The sequence below is a fragment of the Nuphar pumila genome, chromosome 4 (genome assembly GCF_984573655.1).
Source record: "Nuphar pumila chromosome 4, dmNupPumi1.hap1.1, whole genome shotgun sequence".
Taxonomy (NCBI): domain Eukaryota; kingdom Viridiplantae; phylum Streptophyta; class Magnoliopsida; order Nymphaeales; family Nymphaeaceae; genus Nuphar; species Nuphar pumila.
The window spans coordinates 43172779-43199842 of NC_143252.1; positions in this window are offsets into that span (position 1 = coordinate 43172779).

Sequence of the window (27064 nt, forward strand, 5' to 3'; positions counted from 1 at the left end):
ATGTCATCAAAGAAGCATTACCCCGCAACTCATATCGGCTCATCAACGCCGATAGGGTAGAATTGCCAGATCCCATTAATGCTCGACACTTGAAAAAGTTCTACACTTGAAACATTTAGTCTCCTCTTGTAATCTTCCCGTTTCCTTCAAATAATGATTCAATTTTCTTTCCCAGTTACACTGGGGCATTTTTAAAAAAAAAAAATGTTCTGTATGCAGGCAGGATAAACAAATTCCTCATTTCACGCACTTGTGCATTCATGTGCATCAATTCATATTCATTTGCATTCAACTGCATTGACAACAATTCGGTTAGTATTCGACTCTCAACAAACAGTCCCGTCACAATTCCTAATGATTTAAAAGCGAAAGATAATCACCAGTACTGACACAAAACCCAGCGCTCGAACTGGTATCATTTCAAAATCCAGTGTTCAAACTGATACATTTTCAAAATCCAACCTTTTGAGTCAATCTTGGAAAACCGAGTTCCGACTCGGGTTTTTATTCAAATCATTTTCTTTTGTTAATCCGAGTTCCGACTCGTGATCTCATTATCTTATTTGAGCTCTGATTCAAGCTCTTCATTTTCTTTTTTTTTATCCGGGTTTCGACTCGTGATCTCTTTACCTTACTCGAGCCCTGACTCAAGCTCTTCATTTTCTTCTGTCGATCCGGGTTCCGACTCGTGATCTCTATATTTATTCAAGCTCTGACTTGAACTCATCATTCTCCTTCGATTGATTCAAGTCATTTCAATCCTCAGGGTCTGTCAACTGCTCAAAATTTGATATTTTGCCCTCCAAATTCCAATTTAAATCTTCAAATCAGCCAATTCTCCAATTTTGACCTCTGGGTCACCCAATTTCCAATTCTCAATTTCAATTACCAATTTCCAATTTTTGACCTTCGGGTCAATCAATTTCCAATTTTTGACCTTCGGGTCAATCAATTTCCTATTTTTGACCTTCGGGTCAATCAATTTCCAATTTTCGACCTTCGGGTCAATCAATTTCCAATTTTCGACCTTCGGGTCACTCAATTTCCAATCTTGACCTTCGGGTCAATCAATCTCAATATCCAATTTCAATCATTTTCTCTTGCGAGAGACCCTTTTTAGGGAGAGTTCGAGGGAGCTCGTTCTTTTCGCATGCTATTCAATTCGTTCACTTAGCCCCTTTTCAGGGAGAGTTTGAAGGGACTCGCGTCTTCGTGAACCGTTTGCAAAACAATTTCCAATTTCACACAAGGAACCCTTTTAAAGGGAGAGGCTCGACGGAGACTCATTTTCTTGTAACTCCCCCAATTTCATACTAGGACATTTCCGTCATGAAGGACCCTCTTTTAAGGGAGAGTGTGATGGACTCGTTCCTTTCATGACCCAATTTTCAGACCTCACTATTATCGGCCCCCTTTCCATAAGAGAAGCCTAATATTAGGGAGCTTTGACGAAAGCTTAATTTCTCTTCGAAAGTTCGTTTTGATAATACCTCCTCTTCAGGGAAGAGAGGAGTATTTCCCATTTCCCATTCAGGTAAGGGCTAACCCTGAGTCTCTCTTTTGGGGAAAAAGAGAGGAGAATTTTTGTTACGGATGTATTGAGCCAGATTTCAAATACTCACTTTCACCAAGGATTCAAGAAAATCTTGTCAATTTGTCAAATCAAGTATTTGTTGATTTCAGAATCTTTACAGCACAAATCTTTATCTCAGTCTACCTTCAACATTACTCCCAAGAGACTGAAGCTTTTGTGAGAAGAGATTCAAATTTCAAATTCTTTCTATTGGCCAACCAAAAAGATGAAAGATAAATCCTCGATATGGCCAGAAAAGAAGATTCAATGTTATTGAAAAGCCATAGATGACTGATATTGATCGCGGTTATGGCACATTTTAAAGACCATTCTTGTAAAAACGAGGCAGTGGAAATATCCTGAGCGCTAGAAAAATAGAGCATTTTCCCAAGCCCTGTCTCCTCAAGCTGCAATTAAATATCCGCAAAAGGGATCTCTCAATTGTCGTCAAGATGAAGGCGAATTAAGTGAGTAGACCCCCGGGGCCAAAGAAGATTTGAAACATCTCCAAGATGACGGAGTTTGTGACGGATCCTTCCAGGGAAAGTCCAAAGCACTGTCGAGATGAAGACAGATGCGATGAACCTCTCGACAATCCCTAAAAGATATTTAATTTCAGCTATCATCCAAAGATCTTCAAACCCATCGCCCAAGAAGGATCAAAACATCTCCAAGTTGAAGGAGTTTGTGACGTACCCTTCCCAAAAGAGAGAAGGAGAGGAAAAAGAAAGAAAGAAAAAGTCAGAACATCTCCAAAATGAAGGAGACTGTAGCCAAAACACCAAAGGGCCAAAAGAGTGCAGAAAGATTATCATGAGAGAAGCTCCCAGGATATCAAACTGCCAAATTTATCAAGAATCTTTTTTAAATTTGTGAAATTCTATTATCAATATTCTTTCATCAATTGCTTTCATAATATCAAATTCTATTTCCTATTCATATCAAGGAAATTGACAACTTCCTTGAAGAAGGTCAATCGCAAGCAATTTGGATGCTAAATCTTGATTCTACGAAGTGAATCTCGTTTGGAGGTAATGCTTCAGGTAGAAAAGAAGGAATATCTTTGCAACAATGTGCATCATTTTCAAATACTTTGAATCAACAACAAAATTCTCAACATTTTGACAATATTTTCTAGCTATCCTGTCATGAAGTGAGAGCTTGATGTTCGTTTTCAACACATCCTGACACCAATTTTAAATCCCTCTTAAGGACTTGATTTCTTCCCTTCTTTGAGAGCGTGAGCTCTCAGATTCGCACACTTCCCTGTGTCCCTACTGTCCCACCATAGACAGTCCCATTTCGGTTCGAGGTTAAACCACCAATCATTTCTCGCAAAAGGCAATTTCAAAAGCTAATTTTAGTCTCAGCAATGAGACGCCCACAATCAACCCCTTTTCAAGCTTTAGGGACCCTATTTTCCTTCCTTTTGCAAAACCTCTGTTGGATTTATTGTGCAAAATCCGAAGGTTCCATCATACCAATCCATTTTTCTCCCAATCAGGATAAGGGTACAAACCTGAGCCTCATTCAAAGACGTATTTCATTTTCTGCCTGATCAGGATAAGGGCACAAACCTGAATCTCATTTCTATGAGATTTTTCAATCCCCAATCAGGTTAAGGGTCAAATCTGAGCTTCGTTCCATACGAAGCATCTTCTGTCTCATCCAGGTTAAGGGCAAAAACCTGAATTTCACTCTCACAGAGTGAGTCTTTCCTCTTCATTTCTCCATTTCATATCTACCATCTTCCTCGGGATAACTTCTTCATACCTAGTCAGATCCTTCTAATTGGGGCATTTTTATATATCCCAAATTTGGTGTGTTTTCTTTGCCACTAAGCTCGACCATAAGCCGGCTTAGTAGCAAAGAGGGGCATCTATAAACACCCCAAATTTTCACTCACCTCCATGACATTGCCCTTAATCACCCCATTTCGGTTCTCCGGAACACATGAAGGCCAAAATGGTCATTTTCCAAGATTGAACCTTGCAGAAAGTCCTAAATTTCACTCTTGAGCCTCAAAATTTCTATATTTAGGTTCAGAGACATCTTCAAATTGGAAAATTTCAAAATCCTTTTTTTGGACAAAAAGCTAGAATTTCCAAGTCCGAGCTCAAAGTGACATTTCATAGAACATGTCTTTGCATAGCATTGCATCATTTCACTGCACAACATGTCATTTTGAGATCCAGAACTCCTGATTTTCAAAATTGTCAATCCAGATTTGATTTTTAAACTTTTCAAAATTGATTTTTCAAAACCCTGGGTATTCAAAATTACCAATTTTTTCCATTTTACCCCCAGGACTTTGAATTACAAAAGTCTTTCTCAAGGAAAACAATCTGGATATTTGGATATTGATTTTAAAGATTTTATCTCAAAACTTTTTGCAAAAAGGATTTTAAATCTCTTTACAAAATTTTTTACATTTACTTTATCCATAGTTTGCTCTGAAAAAAACCAATTTTTCCAAATTCTTGAAAACAAATAATGTTTTATCTCGTATCTTCAAATAAATGGAGCGGGACCCGCCTTTGAACTAGCATCATACTCAGACTCTCAGGTAAGTTGTTTATTCTCAAGCGGGACCCACCCGAAGTTCATACCAATTTGCAAATTTTTCTTAATTTCTTAATATTTATTTATTTATTTATTTTTAGTTAGCGGGCCCACACACATGTGGCACCCCATTTGAAAATAAAAGATTTTACAAAACAAAATAAAGCTTTATTTTCAAAAGGATTTTAAAAGTGGATTGAGGTGGCATTTCCATAAAAGCCTCTCATTTATTTCCTTTTTATTTATTTGTTTTAATAAAAAAAAAATTAGAAGGAGGCAGCCTTAAATGGCACAGCCGAATTTCCCTAAAAGAAACAAATCTAATTTTGCCAAAAACTTAGGGAAATGAAGCCAAAGTTTAAAAAAAAAAACAAGATGCGCCTCTCTTGAAACGGCCATTTCAATTTTTTTTTTCAAAAGAGAGGTAACAGAACCTCATGAAGGGGGAAGGGGCTGCATTTTTTTTTTAGAGAAAGGAAAGTTTTAAAAAGGGGCAGGCACTCACGAAGGAGGGGGGATGGAAATTGCTCTTTTGGGTTTTGGCAGGGAGGAGTGGAGGTGACCCAACATTCGATTTTTTTTTCCAGCCACATCTGCAAGTCTTCCACCACCAGCATCATCCTGCTTCAGCCACAGCCGCAGGAGAAGCCATCACCAGCAGCATCCGATCCTTCTTCACTCCACCCACTTCAGCCCAGCGTGAACTCCATCACGTGTTCATCCATTCCAGCCCATCCTACTGCTGTCCATTTTATCTTCAGCCCACCCGCAGAAGACCAGATCATAGAAGAGCTCTCCAAGGGATCTTCCATCTGGATTGTAGAGCTAAAAATCCATTCCCTTATTGGCTGGCTGTGTAATAGCAGGAGGTCCACAAGCTGTAAACCCAAAGAGGAATCGAATCATCTGGTTGAAGCTGAGCCATTCCTCTTTTGATCGATACCATTTTCCTTTTTTATCATGCCAAAATCTGTTAAGTGGATGATGTAATCGCAAGGCTCTGTGATGTATTTTATGTGTATTGCTTGTATGATAACTTACCACAATTAGTGTTCTCCTATTATGTAGTCTTTTGTATCTTTCATGGGAGTGAATACTTAATTAACGAATCCAGAGTTTTCCTGTTATCTCAATTTATGAAAGACTAATGGAAAGGGTTGGGATTGAACTGATCTGCTTCTTTTAGACAAATGCTTATGTAAAACTTTTTACTTACACCAGTTGCTCGTAAAGGGGCGAAGGATTTATGATTTCTGTCATTCGTGAAGATCTAAACCTGCATTCCACATGGAACATGCTTTTATTAGACTGATTTATTTTTCTTGGTTTATTTGAAGACGCAGTCTGGTCCTCCATGTTCTTTGTGTGACAACACCCATGCATTTTCGTTCTTTCATTCATGCTCTGTTGTACAAAATTGTTCCTGATTCGATTGTATCGTGTGTTGCAGCACTTTGTTCATAGATGGTCTGCTGCTTGTATCAGTTACTCTGTAGCAGTAGTCACTAAAAACACGTATTGCCTTAGGACAAGCATTAAACTAGCTCAGTTGAACTATTAAACATCAGCTATTAAAGATACAGGTAGTATCTGCAAAGAAACTGGTATAAAAAAAAAATCTTTAACGTACAGAGTGAAACATAGATCAATGTCTTTGGATCATAGAGAATCCATCATTTCAGCTGAATCTGATTATTCCTGTGCTGGATCTGATCACCATTCAATAAATGTCTACCTTTATATTTATTTATCTCACGTGTTTAGACTCTAGGATGGGTATAAGATTAGTAACATTGATAATGTTGGTTTTGGTAAAAAAAAAAAAAATGACACATTGGATTTCAAAATCTTTATTTGATTTCCTTGCTACACCTGTTCTTGTTACCAAAAAGTGTTCCAATATGCCATCGGATGAGTCCTTGGCTTTATGTTGAATGAGCTCTAAAGAGGAAGCATATAAAAAAAAAACTGTGTCCTGCCAATACTCTGCATACCCTTTTCTGCATTTTTTTTTATGCCATCAAGTCCATTTTGTAATAGCTAATGTACGGAATTCATGGCAATCTGTTTTCTTTATTTTGGTTGGAAGGGTACAGAAATTCGGTCCCTTTGGTCGTTCACCATCATTACTATTCATGGGTGCATCATCCATAGGTTTTCATTCCCCTTTTTGCAGGAATACCCATTCTTGATAATCGGTCATGTTCATGGATGGATATTTTTATATCCATTCATGATCTATAAACCATCTCTTGCATGCTTTGTTATTGCTATATAGGGAAGCTCCATACCCAGTTTTATCGAAAATTACCTTGTAATTTGAGAAATACGGCTGTGTGAAATTGCCTACAGAAACTGTATATACCTGTAATTTCTGGTTTTACCCATTATATGTAATTTCCATTAGTATGTACATATTTTCTCATTAGATGTATATATATATCTATATATATATATATCTATTGTATATCTACCTATATGTATACGTATATATGTATATATGTATATATATATGTATATATATACTTATATATATATATATATATCCCTTCATGTGTACTTGTTATTGCATATATTTTTCTTTTCTCTTACTTTTGTAAATATATCTTCATTGTCATATATCATTCATCATAAATTCAAGAATTTTTATATCTATATGTATGTCTTTGTTGTATATAGTATATATATACCCATTCCCTTGGTTATCTTGTACTAACTCTCATTTTGCAGGAAAATCTAGAAGATGCTGATTCCTTGGCTCCATTTTAATTTTCTTTTACTTTATGTTATGCAATGTAACAACTTAATGTAAACCTTGGAATAAGATTTACTTTTACTACTTAGATTAGGTCGCATCTCATATAGTTTGATTTCAGTAAATATCCTGATTATATGATGCATACATCTTAATCTTTCAAAATTCACCGTGGATGAACACAAATGACACATACACCAACTCTTAGAGAGTTGATGATCTCGGTGGAGTCCATATTTACGGCCCTAGTCGGAATATGGACGAAACCCAGATCCATCATCTCTCTACCAGTCACATTGAGCCTACACTCTTAGGCTATCTTGAAAATGCACTTCATATTTCCAATGTTTTCAAAATATTGTGAATTAATTCAAATAAACCCTGAATATATTCATGGCCACAGTCAGAATATGTGAAGGATTTACTTTGGCTTAATCCACATTTTTTTTACAAATTTTTCAGAAAGTTTTCAAAATGCATTCATTCATTCAAATCATATGCATCATTCGTTTTTCTCATGATTTTCTCAAAAGATTTTCATGTCATGGAGTCGATTTCTCAAGAAACTATGATGATATTCGGAGTTGGATTTTCCAAATCAAAGTTTTCCTGTGATTTTCCTTGAAAATGTTTTTTTTTTTTAGATTCTTTTCAAAAGGAATTTCTCATCTTTCTCAAGAATCAAAGTTGAATTTTAGACATTTCAAAGACAAGGTTCCCAGGATTTCAATTTCCTAAGTTCTAAATTTCCTTCTCCAATGAATTTTTCCTATAAATTTCCTATCCTTTTCTTAAGGAAATTCTCAAAGTCTGCATTTTCTCAACAAGTGTTTTCCTTTTCAAATGTTCATCTTTTCTCAAGAATTCCTTCATTTTCCTGAGATTCTTATTTTTTCATGGTTTTCTAAGTCTTTCTAAACTTTCTCAAAATTTTCCTGAGATTCCCATTTCTTCATGATTTTCAGATCTTTATAAAATTTCTCAAGATTTTTTCGAGATTCTCACTTCTTCAAGATTTTCCAAGTCTTTATAAACTTTCCCGAGATTTTCAAACCTTCTTTGTCTGAGTTTTTCTGAGAGATTGATTTCCATATTTTTCTGACAAATGCTTTTCAACTCCAAATGTTTTCTAAGCATACATCATAGTTTTCCAACCCATATTTTACCAAATTTCATAGCACGTGCCTGAATTCTCTGTGCATTTAGGATAGAACATAATTTCAATGATTTTACTAAGTCAAGCATAATTTTGGTCCTTGGTTCATTTACCCCTGTTAAAGGCGGCAGGAACGGTCGAACCTCGTACTGACAGGTCGAGCCCCATCCCATGGATTTTCCCGCAATTTTCAAAACGGAGGCGAGTATTTCAAAACAATTTCCAAAATTCGGTCAAGTTTGAATCGCGAAAGCATTTCCCTCTCTCTTCCGCAAGGAAGGGAAGACGGGGGAAAATTTTGCGACGATAACAATCCTTCATTCTACATGCATAGAATTCATTGTGATGAGGAAGTCAAGCCAGTTAGGGATATGCATAGAAGGCTAAATCTTAACATGAAGGAAGTAGTGAAGAACGAGGTGGTGAAGTGGTTGGATGCTGGAATCATTTACACTATTTCTGATAGCCAGTGGGTCAGTCCGATTCAGGTTGTGCCGATGAAGTTAGGAGTCACTGTGGTTGAAAATGAGAAGGGTGAGAGAATTCCGATGAGGACCACTACAGGATGGCGAGTTTGTATCGATTATCGGAAGCTGAATGTGGCAACTAGGAAAGATCATTTCCCATTGCCATTCATTGATCAAATCTTAGAGAGACTCGCAAGACAGAGCTACTACTGCTTTTTAGATGGATACTCAGGATACAATAAGGTAGCTGTCCATTCTGACGACCAGAAGAAGACTACATTTACATGTCCTTATGGCACCTTCGCATTTAGACGCATGCTGTTTGGGCTCTGCAATGCCCCGACCACTTTTCAGAGGTGCATGCTTGCTATCTTCTCGGACATGATAGATGATGTGATGAAAGTGTTCATGGACGACTTTTCAGTTTATGGCTCTTCATTTGAAGATTGCCTCCAAAAACTTACTCGAGTTCTGAGTAGGTGTGCGGAGACAAATCTTGTCCTGAGTTGGGAAAAGAGCCATTTTATGGTCCAGGAGGGGATTGTGCTTGGACACATTGTGTCCAAGCGTGGCATTGAGGTTGACAGAGCGAAGGTGACATCCATTTCCCGTTTGACTCCACTGTTATCATCACAAAATTTTACTTTTGCAAATCAAACTGACCTTTGAAAAAGTTTTTGAAAATAAATCGCCTCCGTTTTTAAAATGCGGGAAAATTCCGTAGAATGGGACTCGCCTGTCGGTACGAGGTTCAACCGTTCCTGCCACCTTTAACAGGGGTAATTGAACCAAGGATCAATCTTATGCTCTACTCTATTCAACTTATCTAAATCATATTCTAATTTCTAAATGCACATAGAATCAGGCATGTGCTATGAATTTTCAGAAAATGCACATTTTGAAAACATGATGTTTGCTTTGAATGATTGAAATATTTAGAATAGGTATCACATGGAAAATCGTGAATTGGGATTTGAAATATAAAAATCGATTTTGAAGAATCCTTGACATTTGGTGAAAATCGATTTTGAGAAACTTGGTTTCTCTGAATTCAAACTTTGAAATTGAAATTCTAACTTAGAAAATTTGAATTTGGAACTTGGGAAATACTTGAAATATTCTTTGAAATTCAATGCTTTTGGGAAAATCGATTTTGCTATAAGAATTAGGGGATTTTGAGAAAATGAACTTCTTTGAATTGAGATTGGAATTGGCAAATGCATGAATGAATATGGATTTGAGGAATTGAGAAATACTTTTTGTATTTTTGAGAAATGCAGTGCATTTTTGAAGTTAGCCTAAGAGTGTAGGCTGAATGTGGCTAATGTGAAGATCATAAATCTAAGTATCATTCGTATTCTGACTATGGTCATAAATACAAATTCCACCAAGTTTATAAACTTCATAGAAGCTAGTGCATGTGCCATTCGTGTAGACCATGGTGAATTTGTAAAAATATGCATGAATCATCATCCATCACACATTAAAATTAAAAATAAACCATATGCAATGCAACCCAATCTAAGCAGGAAATATAAATTCTTATTCCAAAGCTTAATTACAAATTACATCACTATTGAAATTTAAATACATGAAAAATAAAGTCTTCAATGTACCTGCAAAACTAGAAAACTTGGTTAATGAAAATATGTTGGCTTTTCTAGATTTATCCAACAATATCAGGAAATTGTTGGATTTTGCTAGATATAAGCCTTTTTGCCATGATTCCCTTAAATCAAAATGATAAAATATGAAGAAATAATAAAGTTAAAATATGAAATGTCGAAATTGGGGTCAAAATGACCAAAATACCCCTAATAACAAGACTATGGCCTTGAAATTAGGGTTTTTAGAAAGATATTTTGATAAAATGCAAGTTTTGAAATTTGAATGTAATAAACTAAGCTAAATATGATGTGACATGCTTAAAAATATGAAAATTAGGGTTAGGGATTTCTAAATTTAGGTCAAATGACCAAATTGCCCCTGATAGCAAGACTATGGCCTTGAAATCAGGGTTTTTAAAAAGAGATTTTGGTAAAAACTTAGGTTTTATGCACTAAATGAAATCAAATGAGCACAAAATTAAACCTAAAGCATCCTAATATGATTATGAACATAATAAAACCCTAAAAATATATGCTTATTTACGAAAATCCATGAATATCACAAATTTTGTGATTTTTGCAGTGTTTTTGGATCTTTCAGGAACCCGGTTTTGCAATTTGCTTGATTCAGCCATCAAATGGATTCCAAAATCCATAAAAATTGTTATCTGCACTTTTTATAACCCTAAAGTCGAATTGTAATCATAAAAATAATTTTTTGACATTAAATTAATCCGAAAATTGCATTAAACCCTAAAAATATGCTATTTTTGACCTAATTCACCAACCAGTTTCAATCCAAGACCTGAATCAGGGGTCAAATCTCTATGGAAATTTATGAAATTTTACAGAGACTAACTAGAAAGAAAAACAGAGATTTCCCAATTTACAGATTGGAAAAATCATCTCCGGTTAGGGAGATACCCTTCTGGCAATCTGAGCTAAAATATATCACTCTTAACAGGGATTAAAACTGCTATTCCAGATTTAAAATACAGAAATAAATAGCAATTCTAAACAAAAATCTCTGAAATTTTAGTGGTGAACAGTAGACAGAAAAATAATAATACTCACTTTTTACAGATCTAAAATCGGATCTGTGGTTTGGGATTTATGACTAACACAAGTCTGATTAGGGTTTTGGTAAACCCTAACGAGCTTTAAATTTAAAAACAGATTCTCTGAAAGGGAAAAAATACTAAACAGTGGTCAAAAAATCCGAAAATTTCACAGAAGACATATCTATTCAATGTGAATCCATATCACTTTACAGATCTAAAATCGGATATAAGATGAGAGAAATATCATCACAGCAAGTTACCTTCTTGATTTTAACCATGATTTTAAAGCTTTAAAAACCCGATTTGATGTCTGATTTTTTTGACAGGGTTCCCGACGTCCAAAACCTCTAAGTTTTCTACAGTAACTCAATAATTCATGCATGCACTACATATAAAAAAATCAGGAATAAACAATGAGTGCTTCAATCCGAAATAACATCATCTTTACTGTTCTAAACCTAGAACACACAGAAATTTAAGAAACTTGAAAAACCATGCATTAACTAAAGTAAATAAATAAAATAAACCATAAAACAGTAAATAAAAATTATTTTTATGCTGTAGAACGTAAAACAAACATGAATAAACCATGAAAATAAATTAAAAACAGGGAATCAATGGCTGGAATTTGATATCACCTTTAAAACATAGATTTAACCCATTAAAAAGGGTAAGTCATATATTTTATTGGTTAATAATGCAAAGAATCATATTTAAATCAATTCTAATGGATTAAAATCTCTGTAAATCATCCAAAACAGGGTTGGATCACCTTCTTGGATTGTTCTTGATGGTTCTTGAGGTTAAATCCATGGTTTAATCCATGAAGATGATGGTGCCAATGGCTAAATCATGCTTAAAACAATGAAAAATATTAAATAAAAACTAAAAATTAAAGAAAAATATTACCTTGAGGTTGCTGCAATGGAGGAAGGGCTGGAGAGGAGAGAGAAGCTCCAAGAACTCAATAGGAGAGAGATGGGAAAATCGACCCCCCTTATGCCTCTATTTATAATAAAAAAATTAGGTTTAAAAATTGACAATTTTGAAAATTTTGGACTCTAAAGGGGGGGCGATTTTGGGGTGGAGTTACCTAACTACCCCTAGTCTAAATTATCCTAAATAGTTCCTAATTAACCCCTAGCTAAACCTAAGAATCCCCCAAATGTGGTGCCACTTGGCATTCTCTCACATTGGTTTTTTAAAACACTTTTAAAAACCTTTAAAAACACTAGTTTTAAAAACTAACTTTCAAAAATGAGTTTTTCAAAATGGTTTTGACTCTTCTAAACCTCTAACACTAACCAAGACATCAACTAACCCTAGTCTAGCCCTGACTTACTCGAATATGGCGCCACCCCGAGTGGGCCCTACATGAGTTTTTCAAAAAGCGATTTTAAAACTTGAAATTGAAGGAGTTTTCAAAAGATTTTCAAAAGTAAACTTAAAATTAGGATTTTTGAAATGGCATAAGGTCCTAACTGAGTTAGAATTCCTCTGGATATGGTGCCAACTGAGTGGGCCCACATCGAATTTTGAACATTTTTAAAATAAACACTGAAAATGGCTTTGAAAAGGGGTTAAAATCAGTATTTGAAATTCAAGATCTTTGAAAATAGGGTCTCAAGCGAACTGGAACTCCGGGTTAGAGTCCTGAACTCTTAGGACTCTGAGATTTTAGATTTTAAAAGCCAAATGAAAGAATTTTCAAAAGATTTTATCAAAAAATGATGAAATAAGTCAGAAAACACAGTCAGGGTTAGACTCCTAACTCGACCGAACTCTAAAATAGAGTCCTGAACTAACTGGACTCTGTAAAATGACCTAAATTTCGAAAACAAACGAAAACGATTTAAAATGGAAATGAAACAGACTTTAAAACAGACTCCTGACTGGATTTGGACTCTGGGACAAAGTCCTGATCGGACTGAAACTTTCAAAAATTTGAGAAATTTGATGAATAGAGGCATTCAGAAGCGACACCATCTAAATGGGTCTCATCTGTGAATTGAAATCGATTAAAGTTTGAATTTGAAAGGAATCCAGATTGTTTTCTGAGAAAATATTTCGAAATACAAAGTCCTGGGGTTGGAAAATGACAGAGTATTAAATAAAAACCCAGGTTTTGAAATTGATTTTGAAATAAAGCTTTAAAATTCAAATCTGGATTGAATGTTTTGAAATAGGAGTGTTGGATCTCGAAAATGAGATGCAATGTCATACAATGCTATGCAGAATACGTGCAATGACATGCAATGATCTGTGATGACTTATGAAATGGACAAACACTGGATGAAGGTAAAAATTTGGTGTGTTTACAGATGCCCCTCTTTGCTGCTAAGCCGGTTGAAAGCCGAGCTTAGTGGCAAAAAAAACATACCAAATTTGGACTATAAAAATGCCCCAGTTAGATGAATCTGACTGGGTATGAAAGAATTAGTTCAAAGGATGATGATAGATATGAAATGAAGAATAAGGAGAAAATTTTACTTCGAAAAGAAGTGAGATTCAGGTTTTGCCCTTAACCTGGATGGGACAGGAAATACCTCGTATGGAACGAAGCTCAGGCTTAACCCTTAACTTGAAAGGGGACGATACCTCTTGGAAAAATGAGGCTCAAGCTTAACCCTTAACCTGAAAGGGGACAATATACGGAGTCCTCGAATGAAGAAACCATGATGGGACCTTCGAATTCTGCACAATAAATCCGAGAGGGGTTTGCAAAAGGAAGAAAGGGGGTTCCCTAAAGCTTGAAAAGGGATTGATCTTGGACGTCTCATTGCTAAGATTGAATGGCTTTTAAGACAGATGACCTTTTGCAGAAAATTCAGGTTTAACCCTTAACCTGAACGGGAACTGTCTATGGTGGGACAGTGGGGAGCACAGGGAAGTGCGCGAATCTGAGAGCTCAGGCACTCAGATCAAAACAAGAAGGGAAGGATCTTGGACAACTCCCATCATCCGATCCTAAAAGGGATAACAACAACGCCTGGATACATCAAAATAAACATCAAGTTCTCACTTCATGTCAGGCTAACTTAAAAAGATTGCCAATAAGATAAAAAATTGTAGTTAATTCAAGAATGATAAGCACATATATATATGAAAAATATTCCCTCTTTTCTACCTGAAGTATTACCTCCGACTGGGCTTAACTCCGTAGAATCAAGATTCGAATTCAAATTACTTGCAATTGACTTTCCTTCAAGGAGGCTATCAATTTCATTGATATGGACGGAAAAGAATGTATTCTTGATATTGCGAGAGCTATTAGCGAAAGGATATTGATAAAAGAATTTCACAAAATTAAAGAAGATTCTTGATAGATTCGGCAGTCTGATATCCTGGGATTCTCTTCTCATGATGATCTTTCTGCACTCTTTTTTGACAGAATTGGAGCTCTCTTGGATTTTTCGGGAATTACATCATCCTTCATTTTGGAGATGTCCTAGCTTTTTCTCTCTTTATTTTTTTTGGAAGGGTACGTCACAAACTCCTTCATCTCAGAGATGTTCCGATCCTTCTTTTCTCTCAGAGATTATATTGACGGTTATTGGCTCATTGGTTGGAAGTCTCTTGATGATAGCGGAAATTAAATATCTTTTAGGGTTTGTCGGTAGATCCATCACACTCGCCTTCATCTCGACGGTGATCTGGACTTTCCCTGGAAGGATCTGTCACAAACTCTGTCATCTTGGAGATGATCCAAATCTTCTTTGGCCCCCGGGGGTCGACTCGTCTAATTCGCCTTCATCTTGACGACAGTTGAGAGATCCCTTTTGCAGATATTTAATTGCAGCTTAGGTGATGGAGGAGATGTAGAGATGGTATGGATTTTTTTGTTTGTGTCACCCAGGATATTTCAACTGCTTTTATTTTCTAAGAATGGTCTTTAAAAATGTGCCATTGATTGCGATCAATATTAATCACTTCTGGCTTTGCAACAACATTGAATTTTCTTTGCTGGCCATATCGCGGATTTATTCTTCATCCTTTTGGTTGGCCAATAGAAAGATTTTGAATTTTGAATCCTTTTTCGCAAAAGCTTTGTCACTTCGGAAGTAATACTGAAGGTATTCTGAGGTACAATTTTATGCGATAAAGATTTTGGAATCAACAACTATTTTTTTTTATGGCAAATTGGCAAAATATTCTTGGAATCCTTGGTGAAAGAAATCATTTAAGATCTATATGACACATCCGTGGCTAGATTCTCCTCTCCTTTCCCCAAAGGAGAGACTCAGGCTTGACCCTTACCTGAACGGGTAACAAAAGATACTCCTCTCTTCCCTGAAGAGGAGGTGTTTGCAAAACGAACTTTCGAAGAGAAATAGAGTTTTCGTCAAAACTCCCTATTTCTAGGCTTCTCTTATGGAAAGGGGGCCGCTAACAGAGATTGAAAGGATATCATAGAGGAACGAGTCCATCACACTCTCCCTGGAAAAAGGGTCTTCGACGACGGGGGTGGCCTAACAAAAGACATTTAGGGTTACAAGGAGGACGAGCTTCCGTCGAAACTCTCCCTAGAAAAAAAATTCCTTGTGTGACAATAAAGATTATTTTGCAAACTGTTCATGAATCACGAGTCCCTTCAAACTCTCCCTAGAAAAAGGGGTTCAACGAACGAACAATAAAGACATGCGAAAAGAAACGAGCTCCCTCGAACTCTCCCTGGAAAAAGGGTCCCTCGCAAGAGAGATACTTGGCGATTGATTTTGATAGCTTTTGATAACTCAAAGAACTGCTTGATAATACGAATGACTAGAAGTCTTGACAAAATCGGCAACCCGAATGTCAGATTAACAGAATGGAACGACCCAAGAGTCTGATACAGATTGTTTGGTTCGCAGGTCTAAAGATTGAGCCTGAACCTCAATGTGAGAGTTATGTTGCGACCAGTATGAAGACCAAACTTTGACAAAGTACCAATACGAGCACTGTATTTTAAAAGATTACCAGTAGGAGCACTGGATTTTTAAAGGATACCAATACGAGCACTGGACTTTAAAAGGCTACCAGTACGAGCACTGGATTTTAAAAGATTACCAGTACGAGCACTGGATTTTTAAAGGATACCAGTATGAGCACTGGACTTTAAAAGGCTACCAGTGCGAGCACTGGATTTTAAAAGATTACCAGTACGAGCACTGGATTTTAAAAAGTTATCAGTACGAGCACTGAATTTTAAAAGATTACCAGTACGAGCACTGGATTTTTAAAGGATACCAGTACGAGCACTGGACTTTAAAAGGTTATCAGTACGAGCACTAAATTTTAAAAGATTACCAGTACGAGCACTGGGTTTTCAAAAGATTACCAGTACGAGCACTGGTTTTTAAAAGATTACGAGTACGAGCACTGAGTTTTGAAAGATTACCAGTACGAGCACTGGGTTTTGAAGGGTCATCAATTGGCGATGACTTGGACGACTTGCCGGGGTCTCAAGATTTATCCCTTATCCTGAATGGGAAATTCAATGCAAATTGATGCGGATGAATGCGTGCAAATGCAAATGGATGCAACTGAGTGCACATGCGTGCAAAATGAGAGATTTATTAGATCCTGCCTGCACACAAATTGTTTTGGATAAAAGGCAACTTTAACAAGAATGCCCCAGTATATTCTGGGGAAGAGGGGTATTTTGACCAAAGAATAATTGATCATTTATTGAGGAGAATTTTTGAAGAATACAAAAGATAGAATAGAGATTTTCTAGGTATAGAATTTCTTCAGACGTCGAGCATTAATGGGGTCGGATAGTTCTACCCCGTCTGCATTAATCAGACGATATGAATTATGGGGCAACGCTTCTTTCACCACGTAGGGACCTTCCCAGTTTGGTGACCATTTGCCATGTGGACGATGCTTGAGATGAGCCGTTGATCTAAGGACCAAGTCATTAACTTGGAATCTCCTTTCGATGACTGACTTGGCATATTGCCTTGCTATCCTCTAACGATAAGACTGAGCGTGTTCTGCTGCTTTGAGTCTTTTTTCATCGAGTAAATCTAACTGTACCAATCTCTGTTGTTGATACTGATCGAGTGGTAGCTCTAAAAGAGATGCAAACTTAAGGGCGGGTTTCTGAACATGAAGAGGTAACACCACCTCAGTCCCATAAACAAGTTCTGAAGGAGTCGCATTGGTTGGAGTTCGAATGGTAGTTCGATATGCCCAAAGTGCATCATGAATTTTCTCGTGCCAATCACGACCCGTCTCAACGGTTCTTTCCAAGATGCGAATCAAACTTTTGTTGGTTGCTTCTGCCTGACCATTTCCTTGTGATAATAAGGAGCTGAAAAATGATGATGAATTCTGAATTTTGAACAAAAGATCTTCATTCTCTCATTCTTGAAATGAGTACCATTATCTGACACGATGTCGTGTGGTATACCGAAACGACAAAGAATGTTCTTATGAATGAACGAGACTACATGTCGACCTTCCACTGTACGCAGAGTGACGGCTTCAACCCATTTGGTGAAATACTCTGTTGCGGCAAGAAAATATTTATGACCATTAGAAGCTGAAGGAGAGATGGGTCCTACGACGTCGAAGGCCCACATAGAAAATGGCCATGGAGACACGACTGATTGCAAGTACGTGGCTGGCACATGAATGGAAGGTGCGTGTATCTGACACTGAACACACTTCTTCACAAAACGATAGCAGTCTTGCTGCATGGTTCTCCAATAGTATCCTGCCCGAATGATTTGTTTAACAAGGGTTTGGTAGCCGACATGACCACCGCAAATACCTTCATGCGCTTCTCGTATGATTTCTTTAGCTTCTTCTTCGTCTAAGCACCTGGAATACTCAGAACTGAACCCACGACGATAAAGAACATTGGCAAGGATAAAATAGCGGGCGGACATATGCCGAATTGCTTTTTGCTCCTTCTTTGATAGTTCTGGTGGAAGCTCACCAGTTTCAATAAAGTTTTTGATATCTTGATACCAAGGCTTCTTTTTCTGTTCCGCCTGGTTGACTTGCATTACCGGAACGAAGGCAGGTTGGTCAAGTCTACCGATTTCAAAGGAGCGACAGGATTCTCCATTTCTGAAAGACATAATGGAGCCCAGGCTGGCCATACCATCAGCTATTTGATTAAACTCTTTTTTGATATAGAAAAGCTGAAATTCATCGAAATTGTTGATAAGGGATAAAACGATCTTTTGGTAAGGGAGCAACTTCTGATCTTTTACCTGCCATTCAGCTTTGACTTGGCTGACGACGAGCAATGAATCGCCGAAAGTGTGTACCCTCTGAACATTGAAGTCTTGCAAAATTCTCATACCTTGTATTAAAGCTTCATACTCAGCCATATTATGGGTACATTGAAAATCCAGTTTCAGAGAAAAGGGGATCATCTCTTTCTCTGGTGTGATCAGCAAGATTCCGACTCCTATGCCGGCCATGTTCTTGGATCCGTCGAAAAACAGATTCCAAACTGGGGATTGTTGAACATTACAGATCCGCTCATCGGGAAAGCTATCCTCGATTCTAACATCTTCTGCTAAAGGAAAATCTGCCAATTGGTCTGCAATTGCTTGACCTTTGATAGATTGCTGAGAAACATACCCCAGATCATACTGCATTAACAGGACTTGCCACTTAGCAATCCGTCCACTAAGAAATGGTTGTTCGAGAATATACTTGAGAGGATTAAGTTTTGAGAGAATCTTGACTTCTGATGCTAACAAGTAATGTCTCAGCTTCTGACACATCCATACCAGTGCTAGGCATGTCTTCTCTATTTGAGAATATTTCTTCTCGTAGTCAATGAAAGTCTTGCTTACATAGTAAATGGCATGTTCAACCAAACTGCCTTCTTCATATTGTGACAAGAATCTGCCACAAGCGGCTTGGTTAACTGAAACGTATAGCAAGAGAGGCTTTCCCAATTCTGGTGGCTTTAGAACGGGCGGATTAAGAAGATATTTCTTGATACGCTCAAACGATTGCTGACACTCTGGTCCCCATTCAAATTTCACTCCTTTTCTGAGTAGATGATTGAAAGGTTCACATCTCATGGCAAGGTTGGATATGAATCTCCGAATTGATTGCATACGTCCCTGAAGACTACGCAATTCCTTAAGAGTAGTTGGAGGTGGCATGTCAATGATGGCCTTTGCTTTAGCGGGATCCATTTCTATCCCCTTTTTGTTGACCAAGAAGCCTAGCAATTTGCCTGATTCAACTCCGAAGACACACTTCTGAGGGTTGAGTCTTAGCTTATAAAGAATAAGCCGCTTGAAGACTTGACTTAAGGCATCGATATGGTCTCCTTCCTCCTTGGATTTGACCAAGATGTCATCAACGTATGCATCCATGGTCTTGTGCATCTGATCATGGAAAATGGCAGCCATTGCACGCTGATAGGTTGCCCCAGCATTTTTGAGCCCAAACGGCATGACTGTATAACAGAAAGTGCCCCATGGCGTAGTGAAGGATGTTTTGGATTGGTCACGAGCGGCTAACTTGATCTGATTATATCCGGAGTATCCGTCCATGAAGGAAAACATGGCATGCCCAGTTGTGCTATCAACTAGGAGGTCAATATTTGGGAGGGGATAGTCATCCTTCGGAGTAGCTTTATTGAGATCGCGAAAGTCGATACAAATTCGCACTTTGCCATTTTTCTTGGGAACTGCAACGATATTCGCCAACCAGTCCGGATAATCTATTGCTCGAATGAATCCTGCTTTAAGCAAGTCCTCAAGTCCTTCCTTGACCTGTTGCTCGATTCGAGGATCCATTTTCCTTAACTTCTGTTTAACAGGTTTCGCATCAGGCTTCAGAACGAGTCGATGTTCCACCAATTTAGGATCTAAACCGGGCATATCTTCATAAGTCCATGCGAATACTTCTTGGTGCTGCTTGAGAAAGTCAATGAGCCTTTCCTTCTCATCTGTACTTAGGCTGGTGCCGATCTTGAGAATTTTCGGACTATCTTCTGAACCAATATTGATGTCCTCAGTCGAATCCTGGACTAGGGTCGATGGTTCATCTTGTTTCTGAATCGCTGCAAATTCTGGCAACTCTGGAAGCGACGAATCGAATTCTGCCATTTCTTCTGACTGCTTTGTGACCTTACTGTCCCCTGCTCTTGCTCGGACCCGATATATCTTTGCCGGTTTCGATAGGATTGAAGGATTAATGACTAACCTTTTTATCGGTTGAGAAGACATTCTGAAATTTTGAAAAGGAATAGCTTTTAGAGAAAGCTCCTTTACTATGACATAAATTGCATGGGAATAAAAATAAGAACAAATGAATTTTGAAGACAAATTGCAGAGGAATAAGAGAAAGATGACATCCAGATAGACGAGAAACTTGATAACTTTATTGTAGACTTGAAATGAAATAAGGACATTTAAAATGAACTGAAATGGGACATTGTCCCTACAAACTGCAAAAATCAAATGAATGAAATAGAAAAGACAGATGGTAGAAAATTTTTAATGGATCCCTTTAATGAAGACAGTATTTTTGTGGGATCTTTTGCCCATGAATCCTAGTCCTGCCCTGCGCGGATGATGATCAGGGATCACTGGCTCTAGCCGGCCATCTCCGTTCTTGCCCAATCCTTTGAAAGGCTGATAACCATGCTTCAGTAACAGGTCAAATCCTTTCTTGGTCCTAACAAACTGCGGGAAAAGAGGATGGTCCTTGAAAGTACTATAATCGAGACGACCCCCAATCTTAAAGAAATGTGGTCCTTGCCATTGGACCATCGCTGCTGTGTGATTTGTCTCTGATGTTGCTTCTAACTTTAGCATTTCAAGGCTTTCACTGAGAACAATTTCTTCACTTTCCCTAATGCTAGGGATATCAGCAGTATAAGTTGGCCTAGGGATCATAGGTTGAGGTAGCCTCTCTTCAGGATCTTCCCCCAAAATAGTAGTTATCATGCCACCTTTAGACCACTTGATGCACTGATGCAGAGTGGATGGCACGGCGTTGGCATTATGAATCCATGTTCTTCCCAGTAGAAGATTATACGTTGGCGGCACGTTAACGACATGGAAAAGCACTGTATGAACAGAGTAGTTGATAAATATTTCCAAGAAGATCTTTCCCTTTGCTGTCTGTCCATGATTATCAAACCCATAAATGGTGATCGGATCTGGTGTATACTCTTCTTCTTTTATACCCAGAGCCTTGACAGTCATTTCAGGACAAATGTTGAGGCTACTGCCTCCATCTACAAGCACGTGGGGTACAGTCATTCCCCAGGTTCGCACCACAATGTACAAGGCATTGTTATGAAATGCGTGAGGTTTTGGCAGATCCTCATCTGAGAAGGTTATGGGAGCATTGGTCATGGCCTGATTAACGATCTGAGCCATGTCTTCAGGTGTGGTGTCTGGCTTGACTTTGATCTTTTGCAGTAAATCGTCCAGAACTTGCTGATGCTTAGGAGAGGCACGTGCCAACTCAAGGATAGGGATATTAGAGAGGGCAGTGATTGGTCTTTGCACCGTGTCGACCTTTTCTTCTGGTTTTCTCCCTTTTTCCGAAGTAGATTTGACAAGGTTCTTGGGTAACCATGGCATTCTTTTGGCTACCTCTGGAGATATTCTAGCGGGTTCTCTCGAAACTTTCAGCTTACTGAATGCTGCAACGAGGTCCATCTTTTGAGAACTGGACTGGGCCTTATGCAATACTAATACCTGATGCTGCACCTTGATATCACTGCTAGGGCATGGTCGGATGTGATCTTGTGGCTGAAAGGGATGATCAGATATCATTGCTGTTGAGTGCTGCAAGAAAGGCTGTTTTAGAATCTCCATTTTCTCATCTTTAGCCCCTTCTACTAACAGATTTTTGTCAATATAATCTTGTATGATGTTTATCATGTCCCACAGTTCGGTGAAACTTGCAGAATCTGTCCTTCATTTTTCCCATAACCACTGGCGGGTCGGCTACCCTTGGAAGCTTAATCATATCACTGCCGAGCATATATTCTAATACTGTCTCGAGGGACTGGTCTAGAGGAGTAAACTTGCGGTTATAACTCCATCCTTCCCGCTTCGGCTTTTCTTGTGGTCTTGATCTTTGTTTGAGGGTTTGCTGTGGCTGCTTATCATATTGAATAATCGACTTGCCTTTCTGATCACTTTTGTTGGGATTTGACCCTCCTGAAGCATAACTATGATTTTTTCCATTTCCTTTGTTCTGATTCTTACTGTTATTGGCAGAGTAGGTAAAATGGGCTTTCTTCTTTGATTCTTGTTGACTGTTATTCTTTGTAAACATAAAACCTTCATAAGACCCGTTCTCCATACTCAACTCGAGCCATTCGGCTCGTTCTGTTAGTTCTATGAAGCTCTTCGATGGAGATGTAGAAATTAGTCCCCTCAGGGGTTGCGAGAAGTTGCTCAGGATCAAAGATAGTGCGTGTCTTTCTGCTATTGGCTCGCACATCTTATTGCAAGCTGATCTCCATCTATGAATAAAATCCCTGGCCTTCTCGTTTTCCTTCTACCTCAGACTGCAGAGATGACTGAGAGTCGGGAGTGCTTCGGCGTTGAATAGAAAGCGCTCAATAAATAAATTGACCACTTTGTTGAATTCTTTCAGTTCTATCGGATTAATGTGCTCTGAGTACCACTTTGCTGCGACACCTTCCAAACTGCGAGGGAAGCAGAGAAATAAGGCACGATTGTTCCTCTTGAACCTGGAACATTCTGCGAAGAATAGGGCGAGATGTGCTTTTGGGTCACCTGAACCATCAAACTTGATAAATTTCTTGGGGAGATTATCAAGATCATCATCCCCATCCAGTCCATCATAGAAGTCTTCACTTGTAAAGACTCTTTTGCCCTTGTCACGAGTTTGAAGATCCTTAACTATTTTCATCACATCTTTGAGTTGTGACTGCGTAGGGTCGTCAACAGACTGATTCTTGGATTTGTAGGCCGACCCCTGCCCCTGAGTCGACCTTTTGAATTCTTGCTTGTTTTCATACTCTTTGTCAGTATCATTTGCTGATTCTGACTCATCAGACATTTCCTCATGACGATTCTGCTTTTTACTGATCTTCACATTCTTGACGGCATGACCCTTATCTTTCTGTTTGGTCTGAATTTGCTCAGTACTGGCCTCAGCTTGCTCTGCCAGCATCTTGGTCATCATGTTTTTGAACATGACGTACATTTGGGGATCGATGCCATCATCCGCCTGCTGACCCTGACTCTGGATGGATCGAGGTGAGTCCATCTCTTCTTCTGAAGCTACTGATTACGCGACGCCTTCAACTGATGCGGCTTTCTTTCTGGAACTTGTATCAACCATCGGGTATCGCAAATGTTCTCTTGAATATTACTGATGCTCTCTGCAGGGCAGAACTGATGGTTAGGCTTTTGAAGGAAATTTGGTTTGGAGGAAAATATTTGTTGAGAATTTTGGTAGACAATTGAAATAATATCCCATTACTAGGGATTGAGTCGTCACTGGGATTACGACAATTGCGTTGCTATTCTTTGCAAGATAAACAACTGAAAATATGCCTTGTTACCTAGGCGAGGTCGTCAAACCAATGTAAAATAAAGGAATTTTTATTGAGAGGAAAAACATGATTTTATCAATAATACACTTGACAGAGGGGAGGGGGACAAACAATTTTCCACCACTCCAGATAATCAGAAGATACACGAGGACCAGGAAAAATAGTAAGACTGACAAAGGAATCCCAGCCATGTCTGGCAGAATGGTATGCTCCGGACCACTGATCTGATGCGAGATCGAATTCTGGCAAAACCCCGACTAGTGGACGAATCTCTACGCGCTTCTGCCTCTGAGAGAACTGCCTGACACACCGCTCTGGATGATAGTATGCGCAGAAAAATGGGCCAAGTAGCCTGAATCGCTTGGCGTATGCATAAGTATATCTGGGAGGTGATTCCTGGCGATCAAAGTAGTCCCATACGACCTCTTCCTCCTGAAGGTTGTCGATCAAGAACCGGTATCGTGCAACTGGAAGAAGCTTTTCTCCATTGTATCTGAATGAACTGGCTCGGACTGGCACATGCCGGAGGAACCAAGACTGCAAGGCATAGGTGCACCTTTCGACTAGAATTGATTCTCCAAGTGCGAAACGAGTCAACCCTCGGTATAGAAAGGCGAGTGCGGCCATGGCTATTGAGAGGCGGATAGTCTGTCGACTTCCCCATCTCCTTAGAAGCTGAACTATTCTGATATCCATGTAATTCCGTCCATCGGGAAAGAAAGCTAATCCCACCGTGCACAGAACCATCGCGTGCTGAATTCTCTCTCGAGCTGTCCTGGACAACGAACTGACTTCCACAAATGCCCCATGCTGTCTGTAGATTTCGAGCAGATCCACATATTCATTTCCATCTTCTTCAATCAGAGGCCAAGACTTGCGTCCTGTCATGCGAGCTAAGGCATCCTTAGGGTCCAGACCCTTAATATTAATCAGAAACTGTTTCTCCAATGGATCTCCAGGCTGACCGGCTGGCTCGGGCAATCCCATAATCTCTGAAAATTCATCCATCAGTACTGTCATCTCGCCCCACAGGAACCAGAAGGTAGAAGTGCTCGGATTCCACCGCTCTGCTAGTGCATGGATCAAGTTGCCATTGACTGTCTGCTTTCCCACTGCGGACGCCAGTTCCAATCCACACTCGTCCAGATGGTCCGGAAACATACGAGAGAAGTTTTTGAACCATGAATAATACCACCGGGGAAAGAAGGATCCGGTGCTGAGGACTTGATGTTCGGGAAGACGTTGCCCACCTCGTAGGAGATGTGACCCTCAGGGAAGACTGAATCAAGCTGACTGGATGCCATCAGAATAGACTGGAAAACATGGAAAATTTGAAATAAGACTTGGAAAATACAGGAATTTTGAGGAAAATGCAGGCAGGATAAAAATAAAGCAGGAAATTCGAGATCCAGAAGACAGGAAAGATGGGAAATCACCTGGAGTTTTGAAGGAAATGAAGGGAAATTTGGAAAATCGTCCAGGGTTTGATGAAATATGAAGAAATAAATGAAAAATGAAGTATTTTGGAAAATCGTCCAAGATTTAAAACATGGACAGTACATGGACATAGATTGGGGAATTTTGAGAAAATCGTCCAGTATTTTAGAAAATTGAGGAAAATATGGAAAATAAAAGGAAATGACTATAACATATTCAATCACATTCTGCACAAACAAGTATGCACATACAGCATTCCCTAAAAGCTGACTCTAGATGCACAAATTTTGAAATAGCTATAGGACCTTAATCCTAACTCTAAGGTTTAGATCAACTGTATCCAATCCAGTTATGTCTATATACTCAAGCCAAGGCTCGATGTACGTGGCATAAAATCAATTTCTCCGGTTCTAGGTTCAAGTTTTCCAACATCCTTGAGCACCTGCCGATATACGTTGGACTATGGCCCTTGGTACGTGGCAGGGGGGTTTCACCCAAATAGGTGGCCCAGTTGTGAGGCTCTGTCCCGAACTATGGTTCTGGAAGAGAGCCCAGCAACGTGAAGACCGGGACAATATAGGTGGGGTGATTTTTGAAAAACATGAGCACATGCAATCAAACAGAAGGCTCTAAGTCCTAAAGAGATAGAATTTTGAAATATTTGAAGAAGCAAACATTGTTTTCATACAATTCCTAAATTGAAGAGTGTTATATTAGACCTAAGTCTATGTGAGCATGAATAATTCTCCTTAATATGGTCCTACCAAACCATACCTAGTCTATATGCATTCCATGTCAGCTGGGTTCAAGTCTAGGCTCCTAGGTTCACATGATATCATAACGCAAAGCTGACATTCCATGGAAATCGATTTTGACAATTTGAACTAAGTAGAGCATTAGATTGATCAGGCGAAGAGGTCCCATCTCGGTCTCCAAACCTGTTATCATCGCAAAATTTTACTTTTGCAAATCAAACTAACCTTTGAAAAAGTTTTTGAAAATAACTCGCCTCCGTTTTTAAAATGCGGGAAAATTCCGTAGAATGGGACTCGCCTGTCGGTACGAGGTTCAACCGTTCCTGCCACCTTTAACAAGGGTAATTGAACCAAGGATCAATCTTATGCTCTACTCTATTCAACTTGTCTAAATCATATTCTAATTTCTAAATGCACATAGAATCAGGCATGTGCTATGAATTTTCAGAAAATGCACATTTTGAAAACATGATGTTTGCTTTGAATGATTGAAATATTTAGAATAGGTATCACATGGAAAATCGTGAATTGGGATTTGAAATATAAAAATCGATTTTGAGGAATCCTTGACATTTGGTGAAAATCGATTTTGAAAAACTTGGTTTCTCTGAATTCAAACTTTGAAATTGAAATTCTAACTTAGAAAATTTGAATTTGGAACTTGGGAAATACTTGAAATATTCTTTGAAATTCAATGCTTTTGGGAAAATCGATTTTGCTATAAGAATTAGGGGATTTTGAGAAAATGAACTTCTTTGAATTGAGATTGGAATTGGCAAATGCATGAATGAATATGGATTTGAGGAATTGAGAAATACTTTTTGTATTTTTGAGAAATGCAGTGCATTTTTGAAGTTAGCCTAAGAGTGTAGGCTGAATGTGGCTAATGTGAAGATCATAAATCTAAGTATCATTCGTATTCTGACTATGGTCATAAATACAAATTCCACCAAGTTTATAAACTTCATAGAAGCTAGTGCATGTGCCATTCGTGTAGACCATGGTGAATTTGTAAAAATATGCATGAATCATCATCCATCACACATTAAAATTAAAAATAAACCATATGCAATGCAACCCAATCTAAGCAGGAAATATAAATTCTTATTCCAAAGCTTAATTACAAATTACATCACTATTGAAATTTAAATACATGAAAAATAAAGTCTTTAATGTA